Genomic DNA, 15,052 nt, shown 5'->3' on the forward strand with positions numbered 1-15,052 from the left:
TCCATGTCTTTATGTCTGTAAGACAATCCTGCAGTTTAGCTAATTGGTGTGTGTCCTCTGGCTTCATGGATAGATAAAGCTGGGTATCATCTGCGTAACAATGAAAATTTAAGCAATACCGTCTAATAATACTGCCTATGGGAAGCATATATAAAGTGAATAAAATTGGTCCTAGCACAGAACCTTGTGGAACTCCATAATTAACTTTAGTCTGTGAAGAAGATTCCCCATTTACATGAACAAATTGTAATCTATTAGACAAATATGATTCAAACCACCGCAGCGCAGTGCCTTTAATACCTATGGCATGCTCTAATCTCTGTAATAAAATTTTATGGTCAACAGTATCAAAAGCAGCACTGAGGTCTAACAGAACAAGCACAGAGATGAGTCCACTGTCCGAGGCCATAAGAAGATCATTTGTAACCTTCACTAATGCTGTTTCTGTACTATGATGAATTCTAAAACCTGACTGAAACTCTTCAAATAGACCATTCCTCTGCAGATGATCAGTTAGCTGTTTTACAACTACCCTTTCAAGAATTTTTGAGAGAAAAGGAAGGTTGGAGATTGGCCTATAATTAGCTAAGATAGCTGGGTCAAGTGATGGCTTTTTAAGTAATGGTTTAATTACTGCCACCTTAAAAGCCTGTGGTACATAGCCAACTAACAAAGATAGATTGATCATATTTAAGATCGAAGCATTAAATAAAGGTAGGGCTTCCTTGAGCAGCCTGGTAGGAATGGGGTCTAATAAACATGTTGATGGTTTGGATGAAGTAACTAATGAAAATAACTCAGACAGAACAATCGGAGAGAAAGAGTCTAACCAAATACCGGCATCACTGAAAGCAGCCAAAGATAACGATACGTCTTTGGGATGGTTATGAGTAATTTTTTCTCTAATAGTTAAAATTTTGTTAGCAAAGAAAGTCATGAAGTCATTACTAGTTAAAGTTAATGGAATACTCAGCTCAATAGAGCTCTGACTCTTTGTCAGCCTGGCTACAGTGCTGAAAAGAAACCTGGGGTTGTTCTTATTTTCTTCAATTAGTGATGAGTAGAAAGATGTCCTAGCTTTACGGAGGGCTTTTTTATAGAGCAACAGACTCTTTTTCCAGGCTAAGTGAAGATCTTCTAAATTAGTGAGACGCCATTTCCTCTCCAACTTACGGGTTATCTGCTTTAAGCTACGAGTTTGAGAGTTATACCATGGAGTCAGACACTTCTGATTTAAAGCTCTCTTTTTCAGAGGAGCTACAGCATCCAAAGTTGTCTTCAATGAGGATGTAAAACTATTGACGAGATACTCTATCTCCCTTACAGAGTTTAGGTAGCTACTCTGCACTGTGTTGTTATATGGCATTAGAGAACATAAAGAAGGAATCATATCCTTAAACCTAGTTACAGCGCTTTCTGAAAGACTTCTAGTGTAATGAAACTTATTCCCTACTGCTGGGTAGTCCATCAGAGTAAATGTAAATGTTATTAAAAAATGATCAGACAGAAGGGAGTTTTCAGGGAATACTGTTAAGTCTTCTATTTCCATACCATAAGTCAGAACAAGATCTAAGATATGATTAAAGTGGTGGGTGGACTCATTTACTTTTTGAGCAAAGCCAATAGAGTCTAATAATAGATTAAATGCAGTGTTGAGGCTGTCATTCTCAGCATCTGTGTGGATGTTAAAATCGCCCACTATAATTATCTTATCTGAGCTAAGCACTAAGTCAGACAAAAGGTCTGAAAATTCACAGAGAAACTCACAGTAACGACCAGGTGGACGATAGATAATAACAAATAAAACTGGTTTTTGGGACTTCCAATTTGGATGGACAAGACTAAGAGACAAGCTTTCAAATGAATTAAAGCTCTGTCTGGGTTTTTGATTAATTAATAAGCTGGAATGGAAGATTGCTGCTAATCCACCGCCCCGGCCCGTGCTTCGAGCATTCTGACAGTTAGTGTGACTCGGGGGTGTTGACTCATTTAAACTAACATATTCATCCTGCTGTAACCAGGTTTCTGTTAGGCAGAATAAATCAATATGTTGATCAATTATTATATCATTTACCAACAGGGACTTAGAAGAGAGAGACCTAATGTTTAATAGACCACATTTAACTGTTTTAGTCTGTGGTGCAGTTGAAGGTGCTATATTATTTTTTCTTTTTGAATTTTTATGCTTAAATAGATTTTTGCTGGTTATTGGTAGTCTGGGAGCAGGCACCGTCTCTACGGGGATGGGGTAATGAGGGGATGGCAGGGGGAGAGAAGCTGCAGAGAGGTGTGTAAGACTACAACTCTGCTTCCTGGTCCCAACCCTGGATATTCACGGTTTGGAGGATTTAAGAAAATTAGCCAGATTTCTAGAAATGAGAGCTGCTCCATCCAAAGTGGGATGGATGCCGTCTCTCCTAACAAGACCAGGTTTTCCCCAGAAGCTTTGCCAATTATCTATGAAGCCCACCTCATTTTTTGGACACCACTCAGACAGCCAGCAATTCAAGGAGAACATGCGGCTAAACATGTCACTCCCGGTCTGATTGGGGAGGGGCCCAGAGAAAACTACAGAGTCCGACATTTTTTTTGCAAAGTTACACACCGATTTAATGTTAATTTTAGTGACCTCCGATTGGCGTAACCGGGTGTCATTACTGCCGACGTGAATTACAATCTTACCAAATTTACGCTTAGCCTTAGCCAGCAGTTTCAAATTTCCTTCAATGTCGCCTGCTCTGGCCCCCGGAAGACAATTGACTATGGTTGCTGGTGTCGCTAACTTCACATTTCTCAAAACAGAGTCGCCAATAACCAGAGTTTGATCCTCGGCGGGTGTGTCGTCGAGTGGGGAAAAACGGTTAGAAATGTGAACGGGTTGGCGGTGTACACGGGGCTTCTGTTTAGGGCTACGCTTCCTCCTCACAGTCACCCAGTCAGCCTGCTTTCCCGGCTGCTCGGGATCTGCCAGGGGGGAACTAACGGCGGCTAAGCTACCTTGGTCTGCACCGACTACAGGGGCCTGGCTAGCTGTAGAATTTTCCACGGTGCGGAGCCGAGTCTCCAATTCGCCCAGCCTGGCCTCCAAAGCTACGAATAAGCTACACTTATTACAAGTACCGTTACTGCTAAAGGAGGCCGAGGAATAACTAAACATTTCACACCCAGAGCAGAAAAGTGCGGGAGAGACAGGAGAAGCCGCCATGCTAAATCGGCTAAGAGCTAGTAGCTACGCTAAGCTAGCGGATTCCTAAAAACACGCAAAGTGAATAATGTGTAAATAATTTAGAGGTGATTCAGTAGAAGGAGTGCTTTAGTTAAGGCACGTAAAGATTACACTGGGAAACAAATCGTAATCTAGATAACTAGATCAATCTAACTGCGCAGATTAAACAGCTAACAGATACAGAAAAACACCGCTGTGCTCCGGAACAGGAAGTGATACAATACCGCAGTGAGAGCCAACCACCAGTAGAGGCAAGCAAGAGAGATATATGATATATATAAATATATCTGACAGGTATTGATTTGAGTGGATCTCTGTGTTGCTGTCAGTAAAACGGTTTATCAAAAACTCATGACAATCTCTCTCCCAAGGCAGCAGCAGGAACTCAATGTCTCCAGGCATCAGTTTTTAGAGCAGACGTTATGATTTTAGGTCACAAAAACATCTGGGTCCATACAGCCTAGGTTCAAAAATAAAATTCCATGAATATCTTCAATGAACGTTGCTGTGAAGGACTATTTTCTGTTTATTATTTAAAGCTTGTAAATGTCATTAATGTCCCTAAAGGCCTACAGAGAGGATTATAGACTGTGCACCGTAGGCAGGCTCCATGTCACCGCCACAGTTGTTTTCTATTCATTTTCCTCAGAGGATTCATTAAGATAAGGACTCATATTGCTTTGTCTGAAAAGAAAATATGTACACAAGACAAGGGAGCAGTTGGTCACCGATTAGCAGCATTCCTCGCTCCGGGGGAGAGCAGAGGGGGAGGAGGCCCTGTCTGTGCTGTCAGCAAATGTGAACACAGTGGGGGTGCACACCCCCAAACAGACGGACAGATAAGAGCAGAGGGCCAAACAAGTGTGCCTTTGCCTGTTTTTATACAACCAAGCATTTGCATCTGCGCACAACTTTTGTGCAACAAAGAAAAAAACCCGCTTCTGTTCTGCAATTTGGTGCAGAGTCAAAGAAGGGCCGCGACCTCTGACACGACACACACAACCTGTTTTTTTAAGAGTAGAAAAGTGCTTCTTCAGTGCGGTTGTCTGACAAAAAAATTGACTTTCAAAGCCCAAACATTGCGGAGTGTGTGTGTGTGTGTGTGTGTGTGTGGTGAGAGATGATTTTGACCATTTTAAAGTAGGAAAACATGGGAAGTGAATTGATGACCGTGTAAGGATGCTGCTTTGCCTTGTTTACATGTTGCTGCCTGGAAAACATGATTTTTGCAGCTGTAATTCCTTTAACCCCTGAGCCTCTCTGCACATCTTAAGAAGATTAAATATCATTTTTCATGTTTATGTCAGTTGGCTGCACAAGAGATTTACATTGGGATAATGTCCAAAACAAGATTAAAAAACACAAACATTACAGTCATAATGTTCTCTGGGATGTTTTTCTTGAACTCAGGTGGGGTTTTTTGGTTTATGATTCTGAGCTGACAGCCATAAATCCTTATTTGTTAAAAAAAAAAAAAAAAAAAAAAAAAAAAAATCTACTTTTGCAGATGTGCAGTTCTTTAAAATGTGGGTTCACACAACCTATGATGACAGTAAATATAACAAACATTGTTCAATCAATCAATCAATCAATCAATTTTTTTATATAGCACCAAATCACAACAAACAGTTGCCCCAAGGCGCTTTATATTGTAAGGCAAGGCCATACAATAATTACGTAAAAACCCCAACGGTCAAAACGACCCCCTGTGAGCAAGCACTTGGCTACAGTGGGAAGGAAAAACTCCCTTTTAACAGGAAGAAACCTCCAGCAGAACCAGGCTCAGGGAGGGGCAGTCTTCTGCTGGGACTGGTTGGGGCTGAGGGGAGAGAATCAGGAAAAAGACATGCTGTGGAAGACAGCAGAGATCAATCACTAATGATTAAATGCAGAGTGGTGCATACAGAGCAAAAAGAGAAAGAAACACTCAGTGCATCATGGGAACCCCCCAGCAGTCTAAGTCTATAGCAGCATAACTAAGGGATGGTTCAGGGTCACGTGATCCAGCCCTAACTATAAGCTTTAGTAAAAAGGACAGTTTTAAGCCTAATCTTAAAAGTAGAGAGGGTGTCTGTCTCCCTGATCCGAATTGGGAGCTGGTTCCACAGGAGAGGAGCCTGAAAGCTGAAGGCTCTGCCTCCCATTCTACTCTTACAAACCCTAGGAACTACAAGTAAGCCTGCAGTCTGAGAGCAAAGCGCTCTATTGGGGTGATATGGTACTATGAGGTCCCTAAGATAAGATGGGACCTGATTATTCAAAACCTTATAAGTAAGAAGAAGAATTTTAAATTCTATTCTAGAATTAACAGGAAGCCAATGAAGAGAGGCCAGTATGGGTGAAATATGCTCTCTCCTTCTAGTCCCCGTTAGTACTCTAGCTGCAGCATTTTGAATTAACTGAAGGCTTTTCAGGGAACTTTTAGGACAACCTGATAATAATGAATTACAATAGTCCAGCCTAGAGGAAATAAATGCATGAATTAGTTTTTCAGCATCACTCTGAGACAAGACCTTTCTAATTTTAGAGATATTACGCAAATGCAAAAAAGCAGTCCTACATATTTGCTTAATATGCGCATTGAATGACATATCCTGATCAAAAATGACTCCAAGATTTCTCACAGTATTACTAGAGGTCAGGGTAATGCCATCCAGAGTAAGGATCTGGTTAGACACCATGTTTCTAAGATTTGTGGGGCCAAGTACAATAACTTCAGTTTTATCTGAATTTAAAAGCAGGAAATTAGAGGTCATCCATGTCTTTATGTCTGTAAGACATTCCTGCAGTTTAATTAATTGGTGTGTGTCCTCTGGCTTCATGGATAGATAAAGCTGGGTATCATCTGCGTAACAATGAAAATTTAAGCAATGCTTTCTAATAATACTGCCTAAGGGAAGCATGTATAAAGTGAATAAAATTGGTCCTAGCACAGAACCTTGTGGAACTCCATAATTAACCTTAGTCTGTGAAGAAGACTCCCCATTTACATGAACAAATTGTAATCTATAAGATAAATATGATTCAAACCACCGCAGCGCAGTGCCTTTAATACCTATGGCATGCTCTAATCTCTGTAATAAAATTTTATGGTCAACAATATCAAAAGCAGCACTGAGGTCTAACAGGACAAGCACAGAGATGAGTCCACTGTCTGAGGCCATAAGAAGATCATTTGTAACCTTCACTAATGCTGTTTCTGTACTATGATGAATTCTAAAACTTGACTGAAACTCTTCAAATAGACCATTCCTCTGCAGATGATCAGTTAGCTGTTTTACAACTACCCTTTCAAGAATTTTTGAGAGAAAAGGAAGGTTGGAGATTGGCCTATAATTAGCTAAGATAGCTGGGTCAAGTGATGGCTTTTTATGTAATGGTTTAATTACTGCCACCTTAAAAGCCTGTGGTACATAGCCAACTAATAAAGATAGATTGATCATATTTAAGATCGAAGCATTAATTAATGGTAGGGCTTCCTTGAGCAGCCTGGTAGGAATGGGGTCTAATAGACATGTTGATGGTTTGGAGGAAGTGACTAATGAAAATAACTCAGAACAATCGGAGAGAAAGAGTCTAACCAAATACGAGCATTACTGAAAGCAGCCAAAGATAACGATATGTCTTTGGGATGGTTATGAGTAATTTTTTCTCTAATAGTTAAAATTTTATTAGCAAAGAAAGTCATGAAGTCATTACTAGTTAAAGTTAAAGGAATACTCGGCTCAATAGAGCTCTGACTCTTTGTCAGCCTGGCTACAGTGCTGAAAAGAAACCTGGGGTTGTTCTTATTTTCTTCAATTAGTGATGAGTAGTAAGATGTCCTAGCTTTACGGAGGGCTTTTTTATAGAGCAACAGACTCTTTTTCCAGGCTAAGTGAAGATCTTCTAAATTAGTGAGACGCCATTTCCTCTCCAACTTACGGGTTATCTGCTTTAAGATGCGAGTTTGTGAGTTATACCACGGAATCAGGCACTTCTGATTTAAGGCTCTCTTTTTCAGAGGAGCTACAGCATCCAAAGTTGTGCTCAATGAGGATGTAAAACTATTGACGAGAAGGTAAGTGAGGTCATTCAAAGTCTATACTGGCCAACTCATCATTTTGATTTCACTGTGATTTTACCAAAATCTCATGAAATGATCTTACTGTAGTCTGAAAAAGAATATATATATATATATATATATATATATATATATATATATATATATATATATATATATATATATATATATATATATATATAGTGTATGCATCCTTCTGATGCCTTACAATTAAAGCTTTTAGAAGCATGCTTTTGATTCACTGCAGTGATTACCTTCCTGTTTTGTATTGTCAAAGACAGACATCTCCTATATCACGCTGTATTTGTTGTTCTTCACTTCTTTGTGAGCAACAGTACCATTTCTCTAGATGTTGCGAATAAAGGGCTCTTCATTAGCAGATAAGTTAGATATATTTACCCAGTGGTACCTCAATTATACCGGTCCTGTTACCTGACCCATTATTGGGCCCATTTGTGCCTTTTGAGGCCATTTTGCCACTCAGTCCCCATTCTCAGTGGGGCTTCACATGGGCCCTGCTGATCCCTGAGAGGTTTGTTTATACCAAATGAAAGGCCCATTAGGGGCCATTAGGACCCATTAGAGTGGGAGGTGGGTGAGGATCCTCACACGGCTGTAATGGGCAGCACATGCCATCACCACACTTATTATTATGCCTACACATTAGTCCACCTTCTTATATCACAGCAACAAAACGCATGCAGCTTACAATGTTCCAATGCATTCTTTGTTGAATTAAAAATAAAATTGTTAGATACAGATTCAGATTCTTTGTCACTGTACCAACTACAACGAAAGGTAAGGTGCAAGCCTTGTTACCTTACATGAAGACTTGAAAGGTCTAGAGAAGAAAAGAAAAATAAACATAAATATATATATATATATCCTGTTGTCTTACATACAATTTGTACACATTCAGTAAAGCCCCTCTATTAATCAGTCAATCAAAAACAACGTTTTAACAGCATCTGCAGGAGGCTTTGCGTGTACATGAGCTTTTGACAGAAGTTTTGCAAATCAAGGAATATTTGTAGATCACCCTCTGTGCATTTGCTGGTATTAATGAGACAATTTTATTTAACTCCATAGGAAGTTAGCTCCCAGCCTGTGATGTCACCAGAGGTGTTATTAGGTTCCAAAAACTGTGTTTTCAGTTTTAGAAGTGTTTATTTCTCGCTATCTTTTACATAATATATGTCAAAGGGGATATATTTACACACAAAACAGTTTTGTAGCTAGCTCCCAGCCTGTGTCGTCACCATGCTAATGTCCACGAAATAATTTCAGAGGTGTTATTAGGTTCCAAAGATGGCATTTTTGGTTTTAGAAGTGTTTGTTTCTTGGTATCTTTTACATAATACAAGTATATGACAAAGAGGATATATTTACACACAAATGAAACAGAGTTTGCAGCTAGCTCCCAGCCTGTGACGTAACATCCGCAAAATAAGTTCAGAGATGTCATTAGGTTCAAAGAATGGCATTTTTAGTTTTAGAAGTGTTTATTTCTCTTTAGCCTTTACATAATATATGAGAACCATGCATATAAACACACAAAACTGTGCAGATTTGGAAAGACCAGCCACTGATGTCACTGTACTGTTCTACTCTGATTGGCTGTCACGCCCGCCACTCAAAAACAAAATTAAACAGGTTCACACAGAATGTGAGATTTTAACCTCTCAAAATACCTCTTAATGTATGTTACGGTTAGCCGTCTTCGAACTTGTCCAAGGTCTGTGTCCCAAGAATGTTACCTGTGAATTTGAAGACTGTGGCAGTAATAGAACTGGACTTATACTGAGCACAGACAGACAGACGGACAAACAGACGGACGCCAGGTCTTCGCAATACCCAATGGCCATATGTTGGCCTTGGGTAAAAACTAACTGAATGAAGAAGGTATGTCCAGAGTGCAACTTTTTAAAATTTAAATTAAATTTAAGTTAAAAATTACAAGAATGTAGTAGCAAAAAAGAGATTGCATATAAAAAAGAGAAAAGTACAAAACTGTTGATATTTCAGTGGCAGTAGATATTGCCCACAAATAAATATTTAAGAAAACCCAAGTTGGTATAAACCTCAAATGGAAGGAATGCATGAAAGAGAAGGTGAAGTAGTGTTATAATGTACACACACACACTTTCTGTGCTTTTCTGAGCATTTTGGCGGTGTGAAACCTCCTGTGTTGTCCAAACAGCGCGGCCCAGCGGGGTGGTGAGAAATCTCAACCCATCGGGTTGTCTGTGAAAACAAGAAGGAGAAAAGTTAGACACCATCTGTGAGAAAGACAGCAGGGACCTCCACTAAACTAATTAACAGCAGAAAATCAGACTCAGCACAGAACAGCTCATCACTAGTCCTTCAGACAAAATGATCAAAAACTGTTTCTGGGGATTTTCAGCAGGATTATAAGGGATTCATAACAGGATGAAGTTGTCATCAGGCAACATGACGTTTTGAGATTAATACATTTATCACTGGCCAAACTGGTGCCAGTTATTGCTACCCCAAAACAGAAAAATATAGGAACAATATAGAAAATGTAAAAAATATATATTATCCTGACATTTATTTTGAGTTCTGTTTTATTGTAGACAGTGTGAACCCAAGATATTTCATGTTTTGTGTTGTCAGCTTTATTCCCCACCCGTTCTGCATTTAAGGCCTGCAACAGATTGCATAAAAAGCTGTGACTGAATATAAGTACATTACCGCCAGGTTTCCTCATAGAGGTATCAAACAAAAAACTGACACAAAATTGAAAAGGATGGAATAATATCACCAGAAATATTCAACAACTGGTTTGACTATCTACACAATTTCCACATCCTGAAGATTCTTCCTTAAGTTTTTCCATTACATTTTGCACAATCCATTATAAAAACAGTCATCTTGTGACCGGATGACTTATTTTTGTGTCAGGGATGGCGGTAGGATTTGAACACCGGATTGCTCGCACTCGAGACCAAGACTCTACCAGGTCAGCCAAAGGAGAATTCCCTAGCAGGAACATCTTTTCAATCCGGACTTCTCCTTGCTACATATTTCCCCACCATTTTTTACTTTGTCCCGAAATCACGGGTGCATTTAAGCATGTTCTATGCCTACCTAGTCAACTACCACATCCTGCTGACAATGCCAGTTTGTGACCGGATTACTTATTTTTGTGGCAGGGATGGCGGTGGGACTCGAACACTGGCTTGCTCGCACTCAGGACCAAGACCAGGTCAGCCAAAGGAGAATTCCCAGCAAGCCAAGCTAGCAGAAACATCTTTTCAATCCGGACTTCACCTTGCTACAATCTGAACATCAAGCATCAAGAAACATCACAGTTTGGACAATATAATTCATAGTCAATGTTGCAAATCTGTCTCTCTTTTTTTATAGTACACTTCGGTAAAATATTGCAGATTTTCAGTTTTACGTTTTTGTTGCACCCTTTGTTAGAGAAGCGTTGCAACTCCTATTATAATAAGCCGAAATGAACAACTAACTCAGCCATGATCACTGAAAAAGATGTCATAATTTAAAATTAGCATAATTGAATAATCAAAATGTAATCAAGTAAACATTGACAATGTAATTGTAATCTAATTGCAAATTAATCTAATTTCCAATGTAATTTGACCTGATTATAGCTACTTATATTTAGTAATCTGATTACATCATCCTCATTATGTGTAATCTGTTACTACCCAGACCTGATGATGCCCAGCAAGTTCACATGGATGTCCCATTGAATCGCCTGGTCACCTTGTTAAAATCAACATCGGCTGCAAAGAAATACTGCCGATACTGGTGTTTGTGTTCGATGAGTACCCGCGAGGCTCGGATGCAGTCAGTGGTTGACGTCTGCAGTGTGAAGCCAGACTGCTCCAGTAGCTATGCGTTACATGCATTTGCATTTACTATTGCAACAATATGACATGGATGAGTTGGCTGTGCATTTGTGCCTGCTAATTATTAAGAAAGTGCTTGTTAAGAATCTGTAAACAGTGTCTTATATTCATGGAAACAGGAATCTGTTACATTACAGTTCCTGGATTATTTTTTGTTTTTAAATGTGTATTTTATGGTTTTGTCACTAGTAGCTCTAGTCTAATTTACTGGTCAACAAATCTACTGTTTCAGCCCAGTCTCACGTTTTTTTTTTTCGTGCTCCCGTGACAAAATTAGTCAAATTTTTGTGACAGGGTTTTTTAAACTCACTATTCCTAACCCTACTCCTGTCCCCAACCATAACCTAGTCTTACTCTTTCCCCCCACCCTAGCTATAACCACCCCGACTCCCCCCCGCTTCACTTTTAATTTTGTGCAGCCATCACGGAATGAATTAGAATGAATTTGTGCTGCCGTGACGAAAATGAGGCGCTTTTTGTCACAATAACATGAACCAATAGATTAATGTATATTTCGTGCTGTTGAATCACGACTTGCCGTGAGACCAGGCTGACTGTTTAGCCTGCTGCTCATCTTAGGAGGACCACAATGAAAATATGTCCTATGTTAGACCTTTTTTGTGTGTGTGTTACCCTCAGCAATGACAAAATCAATCAATATAAAATGTATTTATTACAATAGTGATTGAGTTATCTGTGCATTTACATCTGGTTTTGCAATAATTATTATAATATAATTAAGCATAGATCCAATTTCAGATCTGCTGTGGTGACCCAAAGTAAAAAAGAAACTAGTTGAAAGAACCTACTATTATATCAGGATATAATTATATAATACTCAATAATGGGCAGCACAGTGGGGTTCACACTGTTGTCTCACAGCAAGAAGGTTGTGGGATTGTGCCCTACTTGGTCCTTTCTGTGTGGAGTTAGCATGTTCTCCCCGTGTTCACATTGTTCCACTTGGGTCGATTTTACACTCCTACACTCAAAAACTGATGCATTGGATGAACTCAATTCATTTATGAGCAGGATTTCCATCTAATAAATACATGTAGCACCAACTCAAATAAAGTGCATCCATGCAAGATCTGTTGTGAAAGTGTAGGAACACTGACCCACAACAGGGGGTGCTAAATGAACGGACAATGGATAAGCCAAACAGTAACAATTTAATGTTGTAAATTGTGCACAACGGAATACAGACAAACACAGTTTTGGTACCACAGACAATTAAATGTTAAGTGATGCGTGGGCAGGCTTGAGGATAGGAGACCTCCGTCTAGAACCGAGCCGGATCCCACACAGCCTTCACCGCCAACGGATCTGAAGAACACCGGAGCCGCCAAGTCCTGGAGCCCCAGGTGGCCACAGTCTCCAGCTGTCAGACCGGGTACTGCTGGCAGAGAACAGAAACAGTTATGATGAGTGTGAGTTCACACACTCAGTAATTCCACTGTCTGTGTTCTTTTGGGAGGGAGCACCTCCAATCACACACTCGTGCAGCTCCTGTCTAACCACTTATCTGGTTGGAGTGTGAAGCGAAGCCGTCGCTGATCACACCAAACGCCAATTCCACAGATAAGGAAACGCCACAGGAAAACAGCTGCAAAGAAGTTCAGATTATTACTCAATGTTTCAAGTCAGCAGAGAAAATTACCTCCAAGGTAGCTGATTTCTCAGCGGGGAGGTGGAGTTGCAGTCCGGCCTTTATGGTGGTAGTGGTAGTGATGTGAAATGAGTGACAGCTGGTGTTGATGATGGGTGACAGCTGTCACTCCCGGTTGCTATGACGCCCTCCTGCTTGAAGCCCGCACTTCAAGCAGGGCGCCATCTGGTGGTGGTGGGCCAGCAGTACCTCCTCTTCAGCGGCCCACACAACAAAGATCATTTAATTTAATTCAGTTGGGACTACATATATTTATTTATTAGATGGAAATCCTGCCCATAATGTTGTGTGTTGGGGGGTGTGGCTGGATGTTTTGGTGTTCTTTTCTTTTCTTTGCTCTTCAGGTGGCATGGAAACTGATTTGTCTGTGGAGAAGGTGCTGGCTGAAGAGTCCTCACCCTCATCAACATCATGTGAAGCACCTGTGACTGGTGCTCACATGCAACCTTAAAGACTTTCAGCTGAAGCAGATAATTGGATGGCGTTCTGCATTTAAGTCATGTGTGATTCAAGCAGAACTGCTGGGAACTTGACCTTGTGATGTCCGTTTGTGAGACGCTGAGGACCGCGCCTGGGTTTGACACATCGAGCCCGTGAAGCAAGGAAGGGTGAGGACACATGCTGTCAGCACACATTAAAGGTGATTAAGTGTTTGACTAATTGTTGATAGTAACTTGGTGTTTTGTTACGCAGTATACTGGAATTGTGATGAGAATTGTGCAGTTTGCTTCTCACTGCTGTGGCGTGCAGGATAAGTGATCCTCCACTTGTTGTGAGAAGCTGCTCATTTGCATAAAGTTAAAAAATACAGACCTGAATGTGTTGCTGATAGCGTGTGTCTTTTGAAAGATATTGTTGTAACTGCTGACTTACCTCACCTCTTCTTTGCTTCACAGAGAGTCAGTTTGTCGTGTCCACCTGGGGGGTGTTTGTCTGGTGGTAGTGGGTCCAGGAACGCCGGGCTTCTATCCTTTTGGGCGCTTAAGAGCGTGCCAGCCTTCACTCCACCAGAAGGACGTTGTTTCAGTTTTGTACACATTATTATGCACAGGTGAAAAATAAATTGTTTCTGTTGTTGGAACCGCTTTCTGGTTATTTTTAGCGCTGGGTTCTGTCTGACGCAGGTCCGCTCCTCAACTTGCGTCGACACATAACACATAATTGAATTGAGTTCATCCAGTGAGTCATTTGTTTAAGTGATACACTCAAAAAACTGACTCATTGCATTGGATTGGATTCCACCTAATAAATATATGTAGTCCCAACTAAACTAAATTACATTATCTTGCATGGATGTATTTTATTTGAGGTGGGGCTACATATATTTATTAGATGCATCAAGTACCACAGCAATTTCCTAATGCTGTGAACTTGTTCATTCATATAGCAATAAAACTTTTCTGATTCTGATAAGCGGATACAAGCAGCAGAAAATGAGATTCCTCCATTGTGTATCTGGCATTACGCACTTGGACAGGATGAAAAGCTTGACTATTTGAGAGGAACTCAGAGTACAGCCATTGCTTTGTCACATCAAAAAGAGCCAGCTGAGATGGTTCGGGCATCTGGTGAGGATTCCCCTAGTTGTCTCCCCTGGGAGGACTTCCACGCACATCCAACTGGGTGGAGGCCCTGGGGAAGACCCAGCACATGCTGGAGGGATTAGATTTCCTAGCTCGCTTGAGAACGCCTCAGGATCCCCTGGGAAGAGTTACATGACTTGGCTGAGGATAGGGAAGCGTGGATTGAGCTGCTTGGTCCTTGGTCTGCTGCCACCATGACCCAGACCTGGAAAAGCAGCATAAATAATGGGGAAAAAATGAATAGAGCAGTGCAATATCATTTGAACCCCTGTGTGATATCGTGGGATTTGACCACTTTCAGAGGACAGCCTGCTCCCATCATGGAATGTATTCAAATGAATTTGTGCTCCTGTTACGAAAATGTGGCAGTTTTCCTGACAAATGCCGTGAGATATGCCATAACCATAGTGTAAGTGTGTACTCTCCCCAAATGTTAATCATGATCTCCCCAGACCCCACCGTCACCCCACATTTTGTGTCCCGTCAAGAAATTAATTTGTGCCCCATTACGAAAAACACCCCATTTTCGTTCCCCTGAACCCATGTATTTTTCATAACCCAGACCCACGAACTGCCCTGAGACTGAGTTGAGTAAATGAATTGAAGGGT

The sequence above is a fragment of the Thalassophryne amazonica genome, chromosome 9, assembly GCF_902500255.1.
Source record: "Thalassophryne amazonica chromosome 9, fThaAma1.1, whole genome shotgun sequence".
Lineage (NCBI taxonomy): Eukaryota > Metazoa > Chordata > Actinopteri > Batrachoidiformes > Batrachoididae > Thalassophryne > Thalassophryne amazonica.